Source organism: Triticum aestivum, chromosome 4A, assembly GCF_018294505.1.
Source record: "Triticum aestivum cultivar Chinese Spring chromosome 4A, IWGSC CS RefSeq v2.1, whole genome shotgun sequence".
In the NCBI taxonomy this organism is placed as follows: domain Eukaryota; kingdom Viridiplantae; phylum Streptophyta; class Magnoliopsida; order Poales; family Poaceae; genus Triticum; species Triticum aestivum.
Window position 1 is genome coordinate 194,215,069 of NC_057803.1, and position 22,144 is coordinate 194,237,212.

The window sequence follows — 22,144 nt, forward strand, 5'->3', positions numbered from 1 at the left end:
CACCGTAACCGGGAATACCCCGATATTTTCCTCGCCCTCGCTTCTTCCACGGTTCTTTCGGTCATGGACGGCCCAAAGAATGTCATGCAGCTGCGTCTCCGACCCGCCTAGGATGAAAAGCCCATTTTCTAGCATGATTTTTTTTCATACAAGTAGGAGCCCACAACATCTATGATGATACCGGGTTTCATCACAATTATCGTCATAGAAGTGTCATTAGTATGACAGGAAAAAATTTCGTTCGGCCCAAAATGTCACGGATGTGTCTTTTTTTGTAGTGATTATTTCCAGGAAGGAAAGTAAAGCTTTGAACAAACATATTTGTGAGGATTTGGTGTGGTCACACTCATCTGTGATGAAGTCGGTGAGACCGGCATTGGCAATATATTGCATGAACTCCTCATGAATTCCAGCCTCTTGCAGGAACGGGGTGTGCGGCCATTCGCACGGCCGTACCTCTGCCAACCTCTGAGGGCGGGGATCACTGTCAGAAGACTCCCCAATAACACCCTTGGAGTTCTTCTTAGAGGCATATTTCCTGAATATATTAATGTCCGCGTACAATTTTTCCTATGAACAAAAATCTGAATTTTTAGTTCACAAAATTTTTCCAACAAAACTTGACAAACTTGATAGCAACTACTCATAGGGATACATAGAGGCCATAGCAAGCATTCAAACTACTTAGAACACTAAGAATTGAACATGCAAGCACATCTACAACAGCACCAAGAGTAAGTATTTATTCAAAGTATAAACCACTAAAACAAGAACTAATTGGACAAATGGTGGAGTCACATACCAAGCAACAATCCCCCGAAACAGTTTCGGAAATGGAGCTTCGATCAAAGAGATCGAAATCCATGGGTTTGAACTCAAGAACATGGGAGAGAGAGAGCAAGAGTGATTTTTTCTGGAGGTAGGTGACAATGTCGGCTAAAGAGATAGGTGAGGGGGCCCATGTGGGGACCACAACCCCCCAAGGCGCGCTAGGGGGTGCTAGCGCGCAGACGTGGGTTGTGCCCACCTCGTGCACCCCCTCTAGTTATTTTTGCACCAAAAATTCTTAAATATTCATGAAAAATCATATAATATTTTCAGAGCATTCTGAGAACTTTTATATTTGGGTCATTTTTTTATTGCACGGGAAATTCAGAAAACAGACAAAACATGGCATTTATTTTATTTGACTAATAAAAACAGAGATTAAAAAGTAGGGACAGGAAGTAGTGCTTACTAAATTCATCAACTTCATACTGTTGAAAAATGATTCATTAATAAGGTTGATCAGGTCTTATTAACAACCATATTCGATTAGCATGAAACCGATTAACTTTCGTAAATCACTAAGTTACCTCAAGGGGGATATGCATTTACCCAACAATAATCATTTCATATTTCTTTTTGACAGTAGGTAGAGGTATTTGAAAACTTCCAATAGTGATTGTCAGATATTTTTCAATAACATTAATACCATTCACTTGGAATTGTTTGTTCTAAAAGTGCATCATATGCTCATTACCATTGATATGAAAAGTGATCTTGCTTTTATTGCAATCAATAACAACCCCTACGGGTATTCAAGAAGGGCCTACCAAGGATAATCGACATGTTGTCGTCCTTGGGCATCTCAAGTACAGTCAAAATAGTAACATTAGCAACAACAACAGGCACATCCTCATAGATACCGATAGGTATGGCAGTTGATTTGTCAGCCATTTGCAAAGATATTTCAGTATGTGTGAGTTTATTCAAGTCAAGTATTTTATATAAAGGGAAAGGCATAACACTAACACTAGCTCCTAAATCACACAAAGCAGTTTTCACATAATTCTTTTTGATGGAGCAAGGTATAGTTGGTATACCTCGATCTCCAAGTTTTTTAGGTACTCCATCTTTAAAATTATAATTAGCAAGCACAGTGCAGATTTCATCTTCCGGTATTTTTCTCTTATTTGTGATGATGTCTTTCGTATACTTTGCATAAGGAGGCATTTTCAAGATATCAGTCAAGCGAGTACGCAAAAAGACTGGCCTCAGCATTTCAGCAAAGCGTTCAAATTCTACATCATCTTTCCTTTTAGTTGACTTGGGTGGAAAAGGTATAGGTTTTTGAACCCACGGTTCCCTTTTTTTACCGTGTTTTCTAGCAACAAAGTCTGTTTTATCATACCTTTTAGTATTAGGTTGTGGGTTATCCAGATCAACAGGTGGTTCTATCTCAACATCATTATCTGGTTCTTTATCATTTGGTTGAGTGCCTTCATGAACCTCATCATTATCTTTTTCATTATCACTAGGTGAGTGTTCATTACCAGATTGAGTTTCAGCATCAGAGATATAAGTTTCATTTTCATTATCAGGAGGTTTCTCCATTTCAGGTTTGTTGGAAGTGTACAAAGTCCTATCGTTTTTCCTTTGCTTTCTAGAAGGACTAGGTGCACTAGTGTTGTTTCTTTGTGAATCATGTTCTAGTCTTTTTGGGTGTCCCTCAGGATAAAGTGGTTCCTGAGTCATTTTACCTCCTCTAGTTGCAACTCTAATAGCAAAGTCATGCATATTATGATTCATTTCATCAAGTAATTCTCTTTGTGATTTAACAACTTGTTCTAGTTGAGTTTGAACCATAGAAGCATGTTTTCCAACACCTCTAACATCATTTGATATTCTAAATAACAAGTCACTCAAGCGAGAAATTATATTTCAAAATTTTCACAACATTTGCATTGAAATGATCTTGTTTTCTAATGTAGTTTTCAAACTCATAAAGGCATTGACTAGGATGCATATTGCGAGGATTATCATTGTCATTGAACATCGTAAGAGAATTTACCTCTACCACCTTAGGCATTGTGGTGCATTAAGCCCATGTATTTCTTCAATAGGAGGTAAAATTTTAACATCCTCAGCTTTAATACCTTTTTCCTTCATAGATTTCTTTGCCTCTTGCATATCTTTGGGAGTAAGATATAATATACCTCTCTTCTTCTGAGTGGGTTTAGGCGGTGGTTCAGGAATAGTCCAATCATCATAATTTTCCAATATGTTATTCAATAATTCTTCAGCTTGAGCAATAGTTTGTTCCTCGAAAACACAACCAGCACAACTATCTAGGAAGTCCCTAGAAGCATCGGTCAGTCCATTATAGAAGATATCAAGTATTTCATTTGTCTTAAGAGGATGATCAGGCAAAGCATTAAGTAACCGGTAAAGCCTCCCCCAAGCTTGTGGGAGACTCTCTTCTTTAGTTTGCACAAAGTTAAATATTTCCTGTAAGGCAGCTTGTTTCATATGAGGATGAAAATATTTTTCAGAGAAGTAATAAATCATATCCCGGGGACTATGCACACAACCAGGAGCAAGAGTATTGTACCAAGCTTTAGGATCACCCTTTAATGAGAAAGGAAATAATTTGAGAATAAAGTAATAACGAGTTTTCTCATCATGAGTAAAAAGGGTGGCTATATCATTCAACTTAGTAAGATGTGCCACAATAGTTTCAGTTTCATAACCATGGAAAGGATCAGATTCAACTAAAGTAATTAACTCTGGGTCGATAGGGAATTCATAATCGTTATCATCAATATAGATAGGTGAAGTAGCAAACTTAGGATCACTTTTCATTCTAGCATTTAGAGATTTTTCTTTATACTTGCATAGTAATTTCTCTAGATCATCTCTATCGTTACAAGCAAGAATATCTCTAGTTGCTTCTTCACTCATAACATAACCTTCTGGTACCTTAGGCAATTCATAGTAGGAAGGCTAGTTCTAGCAGGTGTTTCAGGAGATTTAGTTTCAAGCTCATCATCAGATTCAACAACATCATGTTGTATAACTCTAGCAATTTGTTTATCAAGAAATTCACCAAGTGGCACATCATCATTATCAAGCAAGGTACTACCATCATCATAAGCATCATTCATAGTAGAAGTAGCATCATCAATAACTTGCGACATATTAGAATTGATAGCATGTGGTGGTGTTGCAGGCTTACTCATAACAGAAGGTGAATCTAAAGCAGAACTGCATGGCAGTTCCTTACCTCCCCTCGTCCTTGAGAGAAATATCTTAGTCTTTGGATCCTTCAGATTCTTCATAGTGATAATATGATAATAATCCCAAGTTAATCAACAAATATAGCATTGCTCCCCGGCAACGGCGCCAAAAAAAGGTCTTGATAACCCACAAGTATTTGGGGTCGCAACAGTTTTCGAGGGTAGAGTATTCAACCCAAATTTATAGATTCGACACAAGGGGGGCCAAAGAATATTTGAAGGTATTAGCAGCTGAGTTCTCAATTCAACCACACTTGGAAATTAATTATCTACAGCAAAGTGATTAGTAGCAAAGTAGTTTCATTGTTTTGAAAGTAGTGATAGCAGCAACGGTAACAGTAACAGTGATAGCAGTAATTTGTAGCAAGTGTAATAGTGATGATAGCAGTAGTAACTTAGCAAAAACAGTGATGATAGTGTAACAGAATAAATTCATAGGCATTGGATCGGTTACTTTTTGGATGATATTCATCATGTGACAGCTTTAACCTAGGGCGATATGGCACTAGCTCCAGTTCATCGATATAATGTAGGCATTTATTCTGTAAATAGTCATACATGCTTTATTAAAAGAACTTGCATGCCATCTTTTGTCCTACCCTCCCGTGGCAGCAGGGTCCATATTGGAAACTAAGGGATATTAAGACCTCATTTTAATAGAGAACTGGACCATAGCATTAACACATACTGAATAAATGAACTCATCAAACTACGGTCATCACCGAGAGTGGGCCCGATTGTTGTCACTCCGGGGTTGTCGGATCATAACCATAGTAGGTGACTATAACTTGCAAGGTCGGATCTAAAACATGGATATAACGATAAATTCATAAACAGTTCAGATCTGAAATCATGGCACCTAGGCCCAAAGTTACAAGCATTAAGCATAGCAAAGTCATAGCAACATCAATCTAAGAACATAGTGGATACTAGGGAATAGACACTAACAAAACTAACTCGATTACATGCTGAATATCATCCAACTTCTCACTAACCAGCGAGCCTACGAAGGAATTACTCATTCCCGGTGGAGCTTCATGGAATTGGTGATGGAGAAGGGTTGATGATGACAAAGAATGAAGATCCCCCTCTCTAGAGCCCCAAACAGACTCTAGATCTGCCCTCGCGAGGAAGAACAGGGCTTGGCGGTGGCTCCATCTTGTGTATTGTGATAATTCTTTCTCCCTGATTTTTTTCTGGAATAATGTTATTTTATATTATCAAGGGGGTCATCAGCGGGGCCACTAGGTGGGTACAACCCACCTGTGCGAGCCAGGAGAGGGGGGCGCACCCTGGTGGGTTGTGCCCACCCAGGGGCCCCTCTCTGGCGGGTCTGGGCTCCAGAAATTCTTATTGTTGGTATAGAAAATCCTCGCAAAGTTTCGTTCCATTTTGAGAACTTTTATTTCCGCACACAAAAAACACCATGGTAGTTCTCCCGGAAACAGCGTCGGTCCGGGGTTAGTTTCATTCAAATCATGCAAATTATAGTCCAAAACAAGAGGAAAAGCGTGAGAAAAGGTAGATACATTGGAGACATATCAGTGCTTTGCTCCTATGGCCAAGTTTTTTGGGATTATTCCCTCTCTGTTCATTACTTAAAAAGAGGCAACTGATGAGTTTGGCAGGGTGCATGAGAGTGGACATCGCACTAAGGATGAGATTGCGTTCGCCTACAAGCAAGAGAAGTCTTTTCTCACAGGGTCCATCAAAACCTTGTGCCTCTCTATGATACGATGCGCCATATCTTGAGGTATACTCTCGCTCCAAAGGCCGGTGATTCTCATAACTTAAGAAGCTCTGCCATAGTAGAACACGGCCACCTATGGGGCCATCAGCCCATTTGTGGTTTGGCAGGGGGGAGGTCGCATTGCACAAAGAGGTGAGGCCATGGAACAGCACGACAATGATGATGCTGGTGGTTTTTACCCAAGTACGGGCTGCTGAGAAGCGTAAAACCCTACTCCTGCTTTAGTGGATTGATGGAGGGAATGTGAAGAATGCACGGCGCTCAAGCCCGCCAAGGTCGCCTTGGGGAGAGCAGCTACACATGTATGGGTACACGAAGGTCTGAATCCTTTATAAGGTTGCCACGGCCCTCCTTTTATAGGCTAAGGGGTTACCACAATGGCAAAAACAGTCATTATCCAGTGATTGGATAGCTAACAGTGCTATGATACCTAACTTTGGTCGATAGGACAAAGTGCATTAAATGCACTGCTAGGTGTCATGTTGTGGATGTAGCCCGGCAGGCCTGCCGTGCCGCTTAGTCATTTTTCCACCTGTCTGCTTGACGTGCCTCTGGACAGGTGTCATATGGAGATAACCTTCCTTCCAAATGGCTGCCACATGCCAAATGACAGCCACTTAGTCACCTGAGGGCTCGACACCGCACTCATGGATGACTTGCGTGTGGTATAGTGGAGTCTTCGCGAGGAGGTAGGCCGCTAGAGGACCCGGCAAGCCTACCGGGAAACATTGGCTTCTCCCTTGGGGCGGCCTCGATCTGACCAGGCTCGCCTGCCCGGTAAGGGAGTCTCTTCATTAGTGATATCTTGTTGTCTCGTCTTGTCTTGGTCTTCCTGATCCGCCCTTTGATCTCTCAAAGAGCTACACCTCTAGTTTTGTTTTGTCTTGGGCACTTGCTTGAAGTTTGCTTCCTTGCTGCCGTGCTTGTCTACAGTTCGGGCAACACACATGAAGGTTTGTTGCACCGACAAGTTCCATGTTGGATGTCATTGTATACTTGCATAAGAAGAAGAGAGTGGATGTTTCGGACTTCATGTTCTATGAGCTTCATCAGTGTGTGCAAGAGAACAAGTCCTTGATCTATGCTCGATTCATCCAGGCGTTGATTAAGTCCGTTTGCCTAGCAAAGTATATCTCTCAGTACAAGACTTCAGTTCCTAAGCGCAACTCCAACTGGACCCTAGCTACTCCTGCTCCATATGTGCCTCCCACGATGGGGCGCAATCCTAGGCCTGAGGATCATGCCACATACACTCCTGGTATGTCCTCCACTTCACGGATCCCTTGTGGTAAGGGCAAGAAGGTAGATTCTGAGGCTGTTTTCGGCAGTGGAGAGAATAAGTCTTTGTTAAAGAATATGAGCAACTTGCACTACTAGAGGATACTGCTAACGCAACACTACGATCAGAGACCCTTTGCCAAAATTGTCTGCAATGCAATAATCACAAATGGTGGTGTAATAAATCATCAAAAAAGGTAGAAAATGATTGAGATGGAGGATGCATCAAACACAGTTCAGATTTTAATTGCGTGTGTGATGAAGGAAACACGGTTAATCCATTCAAACTATCTGCAATGAGGCAGAACAACGGAAACATGCAGCCATACACTACTGCTTGATGTTGCTAACACGACACTAGAATCAAAGACCCATCGAGAAACTGTGTGCGATGCCATAATCGCACATGGTGGTGTATGGAAACCATCAGAAATGCATAAAACGTTTGCGATGGAGGACGCATCAAACACGGTTTAGATTTTAGTGGCGTGTGCAATGAAGGGCATATGGTTCAGTTCAATTAACTATTTGTGGTGAGGAGGAACAAAAGAAACGGGCAGCCAGATGAAGGCGTGTGCGATACACAACATACGGTTCACTTGGATGAACTATTTGTGATTAGGCAACACAAAAGAAACGGGCAGCCATATGAAGGTGTGTGCGATATAGAGCATACGATTCACTCGGATGAACTGTTTGTGATTAGGCAACACAAAGGAAACGGTCAGCCAGATCAAGGTGTGTGCAATATACGGCATGCGGTTCACTCGGATGAACTGGTTCCGTTAACACAAGAGAACAGAAACGGTTCAACTTAACAAGACGTGTGTGTTGTGCGATGGGATTGCATGCGGTTCATTCGTCCCTTATCGTTAGTGTGTGACCTCTGTGGCAACCGTTCACTACCTAGGCGCCTCTTCGTGTACCGTGGCAACCATCCACTGACTCTTTGCCTTTCCCTCTCGATTTGGAACTGTTGTCGCATGCTAGCTCTTCCTCCCTCCTCCATTTGCCTTCACCCTTCCTTCTGCCATTGTTTGATCGTCTTCTCCATGGAGGGAACAAGCCGGAAACGACCCTGTTATTCTTGTACCGATCTGAATGATGACGCGATGGAGGAATTCATTGATCGGTGCGATGTCATCACCTTGGCTAGCATGGCAGGTTCGTTCTAGACCATTCTCGACTCAACTAATAACATCATTACAAGGAACCCAAGGGTCCAGGAGCGGTTTGATCTCCCCTATATTCTTCGCCGTGACCCTGCTGACTGGCGCGGGAACGAGGGAAGCCTCGCCTTGTGTAAGTTGATGCCACTTGATAATGATATGTACGATGTTAAGATGCCATCGCTTGAGGGCAAGGCTTGGGCAGGCGCAAATGGAGATTGGGTTGTTTATATTGGGTACAACTACGAGTGGGAACTTGTGAATGTGTTCATTCGTCACCGGGTTCCACTCCCAAAAATCTCAGACTTCCTAGAGGTTGGGCACACAAATGGTTTACATGAGTTCAAATACGATCATGGTAACTATCGTCTATGAAAGATAGCAATTTGTGGAGTTCCCAACCGCTCTTGGGATTACATGAACTATGAAGTGGTTGCTATCTTTGATAAGCTTGTTGCCTTCCTTACTTCCACGCCTCAATGGATATTGCTCAAAAATCAGTTTCTATACACGGATGAGTACTGTGATGCAATTCAATACGAGGGTCTTGTGTTCTGCTACCACCACTCATGGCACTGTTTTTGCATGGAATCCTGATGATTTCGGTACGTTTGTCTTCCATCTTAGTTATAACTGTTTCATCCACATGCATGCGGGTTAGCTAGTTTCCCTTTACTAATTAACCTTCTTCTGTTTCCAAGGTCCTGTGAACATTCCACCACCTATACTTGAAAATTTTATTGAAGAGCATGAGAACGAGCATGACCCATATACTCAGTGGCGCCTTGCAACTTATTTCGGTTGATCACCACTTCTTGTCTGTATACAGGGCACTACTGATGTTACTAAGGAAGCAGGTGTTGTCTCGTGTGGTCGCACTCTCTGAACCTATTCCAACATCCGTTTCAGGGTATTCGGGATGGATACTGGTGTACTAGCAACAACACCTTCTCCCTGGTTCACTATTGAAAGTCTTGGAGGAAACTCGCTCTTCCTTGGACAAAACTATCCAATGATGGTGGAAGGCAATCCAGCTGCTGTTGACACAATGTTACAACCATTTATGAGAAGCAACTGTATCTATACCTTGGAAATTACTCTTCTTCCCTACCGTCCCAATATGGGTATTGAAATAGGCCGCTTCAGCCTGGATGATCAGTCCTGCGTTGGTCTTGAGATTGACAGTAGTTGGCCCTTCCCAAAGAATCACTTCTGGTTCAAAGCAAGCGTTTCCAACACCGACGAGTGGTTGAGCTGAAGTTCATTTCATCACTTTGTTATTTGTTGTGTGAGAAAAACATTACTAGAATGTTTTGTTGGAAATGATCTATAATACAATGTGTATCCTCGTTGTCGTTGCGGGTTGATGACTTGTTGTATGTAATCAATGTTACATTTTCATATGCGTCCATGAACTCACGCTTGCTAGTGGTGTCCATATGAATAGTGCTAGTGATTTTAGTTGCAAAAATTAGATAGTGCTAGTGATTTCTAGCTGCATATTTTAACAAATCGCAGTGTTACAAGGTTGTCAAATGGGAATGTTACTAGATAACCAAATGTCAATCTTTCCAGTTTGAGAAATGGCAACATACCCAAAATGACAGATATGCAAATCTTACCCAATTGTTTGTACATGGTTGCACACGGGTCATGCAAAACAACCGTTTGCGTTGAAGGGATGCAGAAATCCTACTCGGCACATTTTCCCTTGGCTTCCTGGGGAAGCTGTCGGTTTGCATACAGGTGTTCTAGCTAAAACGTTTCTGATGAGTGTTTTATATTTAAAAACCATGGACATTTTCTCAAAACAAAATTGTTTGATAAGTCTGTACATTAAGAGAGAAAAATGCAAGTTCGTTCAAACCATATCTTTCATTCAGTCACACTACGAATTTATATTCATATGATCGAGTATTTGAGATACAGTATTAAACCCCAAAAAACTATTTCTGGCGGCGGCGGAGGCAGCGTTCCGTGCCGTCGTTGTCGTTGTCGTCCTCCGGGACGCCGTTGTTGAAGTCTTCAAGGCAGCTCAAAATGTTATTCATTTGTAAATCAAACATCATATCATCGCGCGGGAGGACGGCAACTGGCACCGCTAAGATGTAGCGGTTGACTGCAGCGTCCCATGCCGCTTAGGGGGTGCATAGGCATGGGCACGGGCGCGGTGGGTGCAGCCAAACGCATAGGGACCGACACCGTGATGGGTGGAGGGGCGCGCACGGGCGCAACGAATGCAGCCAAACGCACGGGGGCCGGCGGCACGGTGGGTGGAGGGGTGCACATGGGCACGGGCGCTGGCGCTGGCATGTACATGAGCTCGCACGGGTCCGCGGAGACCTTGCTGACGCTCGTGGCTTCCAGCTCTGCGATAATGCTCGGCGGCTAGCCCGTCAATGCTACGGGGATGGTCATTGGCGTGGGCGCATCGATGGGAGCTGGGACAGAAACCGTCGGTCCAGCTTGTTCTGGGCCATGTCCATGAGGCCCCATTCCTCCTTATTTTCTATATCCTCCGGCTCGGAGTCGACTTCACCAAACTTGAAGACTAGTGGCAGATGATCATTTTGTGTCATGGCGGTGGAGGTCTGGGGGAAGGGAATGGGAGGCGAACAACAAGGATGCATGTATTAAACAGTGGCTCGGGCCCCATTAATGGAGAGGAAGGAGGGCGGCCATGGAAGTCAAAGGGATCGCTTCCCAGTGAGCCTGCACAATGTAAAGCTTGCATGCTTCCCAGTGAGCCTGCGCATTGGAGGACAGCTCGCACGCCTCTCGGTCAGCCTGCGCACCGGACTGCGCTCGCACGCCTTGCGTTCAGTCAAGGTCAAGCAGTTGTCCGCACGGTACCACCTACAGCTATTAAAACAAAGACATGGGGCGTCACGTGAATGGTTAACAGAACGCACACGTTTTGAATTATACAAACGTTTGAGATATTAAGTGGCAGCTATTGTTTCAAAATGCCTTTGTTGGTCGTGATTATTCGAGCGCGCCTTCTCTCAAAATGGACAAAAAAAATAAACATCATGCCGGGCACCATTCCATGATAGCATGCCAAGTTTCATGAATTTCAGACGAGTTTTGGATTTTCTAGAATTTAAAAACCAGGCATCTCAATGTTTTGTCGGAAATCAACGGTGCCCTGGTGTTTGAAATTTATTCCCATTTATTGTGTGGGACCTAAGCATGCACCCAAGGACACATATTTGATTTTTCAACCAATTTATATGCACTGGAGCATGTGCATGTAGTTCAAATTAGAATTATGCACATAAATGCATTGAAAACTCAGTTAATGCATGAAAATGTCCAAAAGAACCCTGAAAAATCACAAAAATTGACACAACACTCCTGTTGTTCTATGTTGACACGAGAAATTTTTTCGAAGCAATAAGAGGCAGTGGATATCGTTTCATCTCCAAGGGTGGGACGTTCCCTACTGAAACCATGATGCTTATTGTGAGAAGCTCTGGTTTGTGAGAATCTTATACCCAAACCTGCCCCAAACGGGACAAAATTTTTACCCCGACATGTTGATGTCGCTCCATGAAAGCATGCCAAGTTTCAAGAATTTCAGACGAGTTTTGGATTTACTAGAATTTATAAACGAGGCATTTCAATGTTTTGCCGGCAATCAACGGTGCCCTGGTGTTTGAAATTCATTCCCATTTCTTGCATGGGACCTAAGCATGCACCCAAGGACGTAAATTTGATTTTTCAACCAATTTATATGCATTGGAGCATGTGCATGTAGTTCAAATTTGAATTATCCACATAAATGCATTGAAAGCTCAGTTAATGCATAAAAATGTCCAAACGAACCCCGAAAAAACCCAAAAATTGACACAACACTCATGTTGTTCTATGTTGACACGAGAAATTTTTTGAAAGCAATAAGAGGCAATGCTTATCGTTTCGTCCTCAAAGGTGGGATGTTCCCTACCAAAACCAACATGCTTGTTGTGAGAAGCATATACCCGAACCTGCCCCAAATGGGACAAATTTTTTAACACGACATGTTGATGCCGCGCCATGATAGCATGCCAAGTTTCGTGAATTTCAAATGAGTTTTGGATTTACTAGAATTTAAAAACTAGGCATCTCAATTTTGTGTCAGCAATCAACAGTGCCCTGGTGTTTAAATTTCATTCCCATCTCTTGCATGGGACCTAGAAATTCACCCAAGGACACACATGTGATTTTTCAATCAACTTTGGTGCACCGGAGCATGTGCTTGTTGTTCAAATATGAATTACGCACATAAATGCATTGAAAACCCAGTTAATGTATAAAAAAGGCCAAACAAACCCCGAAAAATTCCAAGATTGAACACAACACTACTATTGTTCTATGTTGACACTAGAATTTTTTTAAAGCAATAAGAGGCAACAGATATCGTCCCGTCACCAAAGGTGGTACGTTCCCTATCGAAACCATCATGCTTATTGTGGGAAACTCTGGTTTGTGAGAAGCTTATACCCGAACCTGTCCCAAATGGGACAAAATTTTCACCACGACATGTTGATGTCGCTCAATGATAGCATCCCAAGTTTCATGATTTTTCACACGAGTTTTTGATTTACTAGAATTTAAAAACCAGGAAGTGGATATGTTTCATCTCCAAGGGTGGGATGTTCCCTACTGAAACCATGATCCTTATTGTGAGAAGCTTATACCCAAACCTGCCCCAAACGGGACAAAATTTTTACCCCGGCATGTTGATGCCTCTCCATGAAAGCATGCCAAGTTTCACGAATTTAAAAACCAGGCATCTCAATGTTTTGCCGGCAATCAACAGTGCCATGGTGTTTGAATTTCATTCCCATCTCTTGCATGGGACCTAGAAATTCACGCAAGGACACACATGTGATTTTTCAATCAACTTTGGTGCATTGGAGCATGTGCATGTCGTTCCAATTAGAATTATGCACATAAATGCATTGAAAACTCAGTTAGTGCACAAAAATGTCCAAAAGAACCCTGAAAAATCACAAAAATTAACACAACACTCCTGTTGTTCTATGTTGACACGAGAAAAAATTTGGAAGCAATAAGAGGTAGTGGATATCGTTTCGTCCCCAAAGGTGGGACGTTCCCTATCGAAACCATCATCTTTGTTATGAGAAGCTCTGGTTTGTGAGATGCTTATACCCGAACCTGCCCCAAACGGTACAAATTTTCTACCGTGGCATGTTGATGCCGCTCCATGATAGCATGCCAAGTTTCATGAATTTTAGACGATTTTTGGATTTACTAGAATTTAAAAACCAGGCATCTCAATGTTTTGCCGACAATCAACAGTGCCCTGGTGTTTGAATTTCATTCCCATCTCTTGCATGGGACCTAGAAATTCACCCAAGGACACACATGTGATTTTTCAATCAACTTTGGTGCATTGGAGCATGTGCTTGTAGTTCAAATTAGAATTATGCACAAAAATGCATCGAAAACCTAGTTAATGTATAAAAAAGGCCAAACAAACCCCGAAAAATTCCAAGATTGAACACAACACTCCTGTTGTTCTATGTTGACACTAGAAATTTTTTAAAGCAATAAGAGGCAACAGATATCATCCCGTCACCAAAGGTGGTACATTCCCTATCGAAACCATCATGCTTGTTGTAGGAACCTCTGGTTTGTGAGAAGCTTATACCCGAACCTGTCCCAAATGGGACAAAATTTTCACCACGACATGTTGATGTCGCTCAATAATAGCATGCCAAGTTTCATGAATTTTCAGACGAGTTTTGGATTTACTAGAATTTAAAAACCAGGCAGTGGATATCGTTTCGTCTCCAAGGGTGGGACGTTCCCTACTGAAACCATGATGCTTACTGTGAGAAGCTCCGGTTTGTGAGAAGCTTATACCCAAACCTGCCCCAAACGGGACAAAATTTTTACCCCGGCATGTTGATGCCGGTCCATGAAAGCATGCCAAGTTTCACGAATTTAAAAACTAGGCATCTCAATGTTTTGCCGGCAATCAACAGTGCCCTGGTGTTTGAATTTCATTCCCATCTCTTGCATGGGTCCTAGAAATTAACCCAAGGACACACATGTGATTTTTCAATCAACTTTGGTGCATTGGATCATGTGCATGTAGTTCAAATTAGAATTATGCACATAAATGCATTGAAAACTCAGTTAGTGCATGAAAATGTCCAAAAGAACCCCGAAAAATCACAAAAATTGACACAACACTCCTGTTGTTTTATGTTGACACGAGAAAAAATTTGGAAGCAATAAGAGGCTGTGGATATCGTTTCGTCTCCAAGGGTGGGACGTTCCTACTGAAACCATGATGCTTATTGTGAGAAGCTCCGGTTTGTGAGAAGCTTACACCCAAACCTGCCCTAAACGGGACAAAATTTTTACCCCGACATGTTGATGCCGCTCCATGAAAGCATGCCAAGTTTCACGAATTTCAGACGAGTTTTGGATTTACTAGAATTTATAAACGAGGCATTTCAATGTTTTGCCGACAATCAATGGTGCCCTGGTGTTTGAAATTCATTCCCATTTCTTGCATGGGACCTAAGCATGCACCCAAGGACGCAAATTTGATTTTTCAACCAATTTATATGCATTGGAGCATGTGCTTGTAGTTCAAATTTGAATTATGCACATAAAATGCCTAGATAACCCAGTTAATGCATAAAAATGTCCAAACGAACCCCGAAAAATCACAAAAATTGACACAACACTCCTGATATTCTATGTTGACACTAGAAAATATTTGAAAGCAATAAGAGGCATTTGATATTGTTTCGTCCCCAAAGGTGGGACGTTCCCTATCGAAACCATCATTATTGTTATGAGAAGTTCTAGTTTGTCAGATGCTTATACCCGAACCTGCACTAAACGGTACAAATTTTCTACCATGACATGTTGATGCCGCTCCATGATAGCATGCCAAGTTTCATGAATTTTAGACGAGTTTTGGATTTACTAGAATTTAAAAACCAGGAATCTCAATGTTTTGCTGGCAATCAACAGTGCCCTGGTGTTTGAATTTCATTCCCATATCTTGCATGTGACCTAGAAATTCACCCAAGGACACACATGTGATTTTTCAATCAACTTTGGTGCATTGGAGCATGTGCTTGTAGTTCAAATTAGAATTATGCACATAAAATGTCTATAAAACCAAGTTAATGTATAAAAAAGGCCAAACAAACCCCAAAAATTCCAAGATTGAACACAACACTCTTGTTGTTCTATGTTGACACTAGAAATTTTTTAAAGCAATAAGAGGCAACATATATTGTCCCGTCACCAAAGGTGGTACGTTCCATATCAAAATCATTATGCTTATTGTGGGAAGCTCTGGTTTGTGAGAAGCTTAGATACGAACCTGTCCCAAATGGAAAAAAAATTCACCACGACATGTTGATGTCGCTCAATGATAGCATGCCAAGTTTCATGAATTTTCAGACGAGTTTTGGATTTACTAGAATTTAAAAACCAGGCATGTCAATGTTTTGCCGGCAATCAGCAGTGCCATGGTGTTTGAATTTCATTCCCATCTCTTGCATGGGACCTACGCATGCACCCAAGGACGCAAATTTGATTTTTCAAGCAATTTATATGCATTGGAGCATGTGCATGTAGTTCAAATTTGAATTATGCACATAAATGCATTGAAAGCTCAGTTAATGCATAAAAATGTTCAAACGAACCCCGAAAAGTCCCAAAAAATTGACACAACACTCCTGTTGTTCTATGTTGACACGAGAAAATTTTTGAAAGCAATAAGAGGCAATGCATATCGTTTCGTCCCCAAAGGTGGGACGTTCCCTACTGAAACCATCATGCTTGTTGTGAGAAGCATATAACCGAACCTGCCCCGAATGGGATAACATTTTTAACACGGAATGTGGATGCCGCTCCATGATAGCATGCCAAGCTTCATGAATTTCAGATGAGTTTTGGATTTACTAGAATTTAAAAACCAGGCATCTCAATTTTGTGTCGGCAATCAACAGTGCCCTAGTGTTTGAATTTCATTCCCATCTCTTGCATGGGACCTAGAAATTCACCCAAGGACACATATTAGATTTTTCAACCAACCTTAGTGCATTGGAGCATGTGCTTGTAGTTCAAATTTAGATTATGCACATAAAATGCCTAGATAACCTAGTTAATGCATAAAAATGTCCAAACGAACCCCGAAAAATCAGAAAAATTGACACAACACTCCTGATGTTCTATGTTGACACTAGAAAGTATTTGAAAGCAATAAGAGGCATTGGATATCGTTTTGTCCCCAAAGGTGGGGCGTTCCCTATCGAAACCATCATGTTTGTTGTGAGAAGCTCTGGTTTGTGAGATGCTTATACCCGAACCTGCCCCAAACGGTACAATTTTTTTACCATGGCATGTTGATGCCGCTCCATGATAGCATGCCAAGTTTCATGAATTTCAGACGAGTTTTGGATTTACTAGAATTTAAAACCAGGCATCTCAATGTTTTGCCGACAATCAACAGTGCCCTGGTGTTTGAATTTCATTCCCATCTCTTGCATGGGACGTAAGCATGCACCCAAGGACGCAAATTTGATTTTTCAAGCAATTTATATGCATTGGAGCATGTGCATGTAGTTCAAATTTGAATTATGCACATAAATGCATTGAAAGCTCAGTTAATGCATAAAAATGTTCAAACGAACCCTGAAAAGTCCCAAAAATTGACACAACACTCCTGTTGTTGTATGTTGACACGAGAAATTTTTTGAAAGCAATAAGAGGCAATGCATATCATTTCGTCCCCAAAGGTGGGACGTTCCCAACCAAAACCATCATGCTTGTTGTGAGAAGCATATAACCGAACCTGCCCCGAATGCGGCATGTTGATGCCGCTCCATGATAGCATGCCAAGTTTCATGAATTTCAGACGAGTTTTGGATTTACTAGAATTTAAAAACGAGGCATCTCAATTTTGTGTCGGCAATCAACAGTGCCCTAGTGTTTGAATTTCATTCCCATCTCTTGCATGGGACCTACAAATTCACCCAAGGACACATATTAGATTTTTCAACCAACCTTAGTGCATTGGAGCATGTGCTTGTAGTTTAAATTTAGATTATGCACATAAAATGCCTAGATAACCTAGTTAATGCATAAAAATGTCCAAACGAACCCCGAAAAATCAGAAAAATTGACACAACACTCCTGATGTTCTATGTTGACACTAGAAATTATTTGAAAGCAATAGGAGGCATTGGATATCGTTTCGTCCCCAAAGGTGGCACGTTCCCTATCGAAACCATCATGTTTGTTGTGAGAAGCTGTAGCGACCAGACCTCAAACAGTTTGATCTCTGTGCTCCGGTGTCATCCCTAGATCAGTAATGCTGACACCACACAGTATTCGAAGGATTTATAGCAGAGTAGCAATCACACACTTATTACATCGAGTGTCTCAAAAGAGAGCTTATTACAATAAATATGGCTTAAGGCCATCTAATAACGATAACAGCGGAGGGCTTGGAAGATAAGTGAGTCCATCAACTCCAACGGCATCACTGAGTATAGAACCACGACCTAAAACTCCTTAATCGTCGTCTGAAAAGTCTGCAACATTAACATTGCAGCCCGAAAACGGGTCAGCACATGGAATATGCTGGCAAGGTAACACATAGAGAAAAAGGAATGCAACAGCTATACTATATGCATATTTGGCTGGTGGAAAGCTCTATGGTTACAGTTTTTGCATAAAGCCAATTTTTCCCTACTTCAAAGGAATAAGATTAATTACTATCATGGTGGTTGTTAAACATTGAGAATGGTTGACAACATTCTCAATCCCAATTAAGCATCATCATTAAAACCCAACAATATTAATTTTAGAGTAACATGTTGAGATTCACATGAAAATCCAGGTACTAGATACTCAAGATGTCCATAACCGGGGACACGGCTAATCATGATTAGTTTGTTACACTCTGCAGAGGTTTGCGCACTTTTACCCACAAGACTCGATCACCTCCGTTTGGTTTCTCGCACTACAGGGTGTTTGAGAAGACGGCTGACCGAGACATAGTCTTTCAGAAGCGCTAGCACCTTACGACGGGTAGACCGGTACACCTACTTTCCCCTATATCTGCTAGTCTACCACTGTAAGAGTTCGCACGACTTACTCAACTATGCCAGAGCCCATAATGGCTTGTGGCTGCACACGGAAGTTTCTAGTATGAATAATCTCATGATCCCTTTGAGCCTGGGTGGCGGTCCAAAACAAACAGGCAAGTCCTGGTAACCCCAGGTGCCTCAATCCACCCAGATGTGTGTTAGGTTGCCACCTTAGATAAACCATTAATTATCAATCTCACATCTGTCATGGATATCACTCACCCAATCCAAGTCTACTAGCATAGCATGGCATAATAAGCAAACGTCAAAGTAACTCCCAAGGGTTTGATAATAAGCAGGTAATAGGTACTACCTCATCTACTTCCCATCCCACAATTTAATTAGATCCTAATCATGCAATGTGTGAGGATTGATCTAATGCAATAAAACTGGGTTGTAGAAAAAGGTATGATCAAAGTGTTACTTGCCTTGCTGATGATCCGCGAAACCTAGAGATTCAACGTAACAGGCGGCGCACTCCGGGTATTCTATCGCAGACAAACAACAAGCATACAATAAGTACTCATCTAATGCACAGGTAAAACTCAAATAGAAGATCTAACCAGAAAGGTCAACTTAAGAACCCTGGTTGGCAAAAAGAATCAAATCGAATGAAGCAAAAGAAATCAAACGGCAAAAGAAAACAACTTCGTTCTAGTAATCTGGAGCTAGGGCAAATTTTACAGTAGCAAAAACTTGTTTAAGTTGATTATTCGGAAAGAGGGTTTCGAGACGAAACTCCAGGCGCTTGAATCGCCTGATTCCGATAAACGAGCGAAAAGTTATACTAAAACGAATATCGGATCAGAAATCGCGATCAGAAAATAACCGCGAAAAATCCGACGAAAAAGAAAAAAACGACGAACAGATTTATTTAAAAAAAAACAGCACGGAAAATGGGGCGGCGGCGAACCTCGAAAGGCGCGCAACTCCGGCGGGCGGTGGCGGCAGCGGGCGGCGGCGGCGGCAGCGGCGGCGGCTAGGGCGGGCTAAGGTTAGGGTTTCTGGGGCTGGCGGCTGCTCTCCTCTCGGGCCGGGGTGGCGGCTATTTAAAGGCCCGGGCGGCGGTCTCCTGGCCGGTTACGGCTCGAAGTCGGTTACGCGTTTTTTTTAAATCCGCTCGGAAGAAAAATAAAAAGAAATACTAAACTGACTCCAAAAATCACGAAATATATTTTGCCGGGTTCCTAAAATCAAGCCCGATAATGTGAACATTTATCTGGGCCCAAACTACAACTTTGAAAAACGCGCATTTTTTCCTAAATTCAAATAAAAATACCGAAAAACTCCGAAATAAATCTTATTTGATTTTTTTATTAAATCCTCAATATTTCTATATTTTGGGAAAGTCATTTTATTCCCTCTCTCATATTTTTGTAATAGAAATAATCGATGATAAAATAAATAAAATCAAATGATCCTGTTTACATAATTTGAGAAAACTCAAATATGCAAATAACGAAATCCCCAACTCTCTGTGGGTCCTTGAGTTGCTTAGGATTTTCTAGGATCAAAACCAAAGGCAAAAATAAAATATGATATGCATGATGATCTAATGTATAACATTCCAAATTGAAAATTTGGGATGTTACAAACCTACCCCCCTTAAGATGAATCTCGCCCTCGAGATTCGGGTTGGCTAGAAAATAGGTGAGGGTGGTCTTTGAGCAAATCTTCCTCTTGCTCCCAGGTGGCTTCAGCCTCCGTGTGGTGGCTCCACTGAACTTTGCAAAACTTGATAACCTTGCTGCGAGTAACTCGACTGGCAAACTCGAGGATCTTGACTGGTTTCTCCTCATAGGTCAAATTGTTATCCAACTGAATTGCTTCCAATGGCACTGTGTCTCTCAAAGGTATGTCAGCCATCTCCGCGTGACACTTCTTCAACTGAGAAATGTGGAACACATCATGAACTCCTGTCAATCCTTCTGGCAATTCCAACTTGTAGGCCACTTCTCCCATACGCTCCAAAACTCGATATGGCCCTACAAATCGTGGCGCTAAATTCCCCTTCTGTTCATACTCCTTAATCAAATCTGGTCCAAACAACTGGCGGTCTCCAACTTCGTCCCATGACAACAGTGTCCTGCACCTCCTTCCGTACAAAGCTTCGAAAGGGGCCATCTTCAAACTGGTCTGATAGCTATTATTGTAAGAGAACTCTGCATACGGCAAATTATCGTCCCAACTAGATCCATAATCTAGCGCACAAGCTCTCAGCATATCCTCCAAAATCTGATTGACTCTCTCAGTCTGTCCATCTGTCTACAGATGAAAAGCTGTACTGAATTCTAGCCTAGTACCTAAAGTCTCATGCAACTGCATCCAGAACTTTGAGGTAAACTGGGTTCCTCTATCTGATACGATGCTCCTCGGAACTCCATGCAAACACACGATCCTAGTCATGTATATCTTTGCCAACCTAGCACTGGTGTAAGTGGTCTTTACTGGGATGAAATGAGCTACCTTTGTCAATCGATCAACTACAACCCAAATTGAGTCATAGCCTGAACGAGTCCTTGGTAATCCCGTGATAAAATCCATGCCTAGCTTATCCCACTTCCATTCGGGTATCGGCAATGGTTGCAACATCCTGCTGGCTTCTGATGCTCTGCCTTTACTCTCTGACATACATCACAAACTGCTACATACTCCGCAATATCCTTTTTCATTCCGGTCCACCAGAAAATATCCTTCAAATACAAATACATGTTGGTATTTCCTGGGTGAATCGAATACGGTGAATCATTTGCCTCTTGCAGAATCAACTTTCTGATCTCCGGGTCATTGGGTATATAAACACGGTCTTCAAACCATAGGGTGCCGTGCTCATCCTCGCAAAATCCTTTAGCTTTTCCTTGGCTCATTTTCTCCTTTATGGAAGGAATCTCCTTGTCAGTTTTCTGAGCTTCCCTGATCCTATCCATCAAAGTTGACTGAATCTCCAATGTTGCTACATAGTCTCTTGGAACTATTTCCACATATAGTTCACGAAGATTTTCTACTAACTCCTTGGGTATTTCTCCCGTCATTAACGTACTGACATGGCTCTTGCGGCTTAAAGCGTCAGCTACTACATTAGCCTTCCCTGGATGATAATGCAATTTCATATCATAATCCTTGATGAGCTCCAACCATCTCCTTTGTCTGAGGTTCAACTCCTTCTGTGAGAAAATGTACTTCAAACTCTTGTGATCCATGTACACCTCACAGTGATTTCCAATGAGGAACTGTCTCCATGTCTTCAATGCATGCACTACGGCTGCTAACTCCAAATCATGCGTGGCATAATTCAACTCGTGGGGCTTCAGTTGTCTTGAGGCATACGAAACAACTCTCCCTTCCTGTATAAGCACTGCTCCAAGTCCTCGACATGAAGCGTCGCAATACACCTCATAATCCTTGATTTGATCTGGCAAAATCAACACTGGTGAGGTAACCAAACGTTTCTTCAACTCCTGAAAACTTGCCTCACACTCATCAGTCCATTTGAACTTAGTATCCTTCTTCAACAACTCCGTCATAGGCTTTGCAATCCTTGAGAAATTCTCAATAAACCTCCGGTAGTATCCTGCGAGTCCAAGAAAACTCCGGATCTCTCCAACGGTAGTTGGGGCTTCCCACTTGGTCACAGTTTCAACTTTAGTGGGATCTACTGTTATAGCTTCTCCAGATATAACATGTCCGAGGAATCCTACTTCCTTCAACCAAAACTCACATTTGCTGAACTTGGCATATAATTGATGTTCCCTG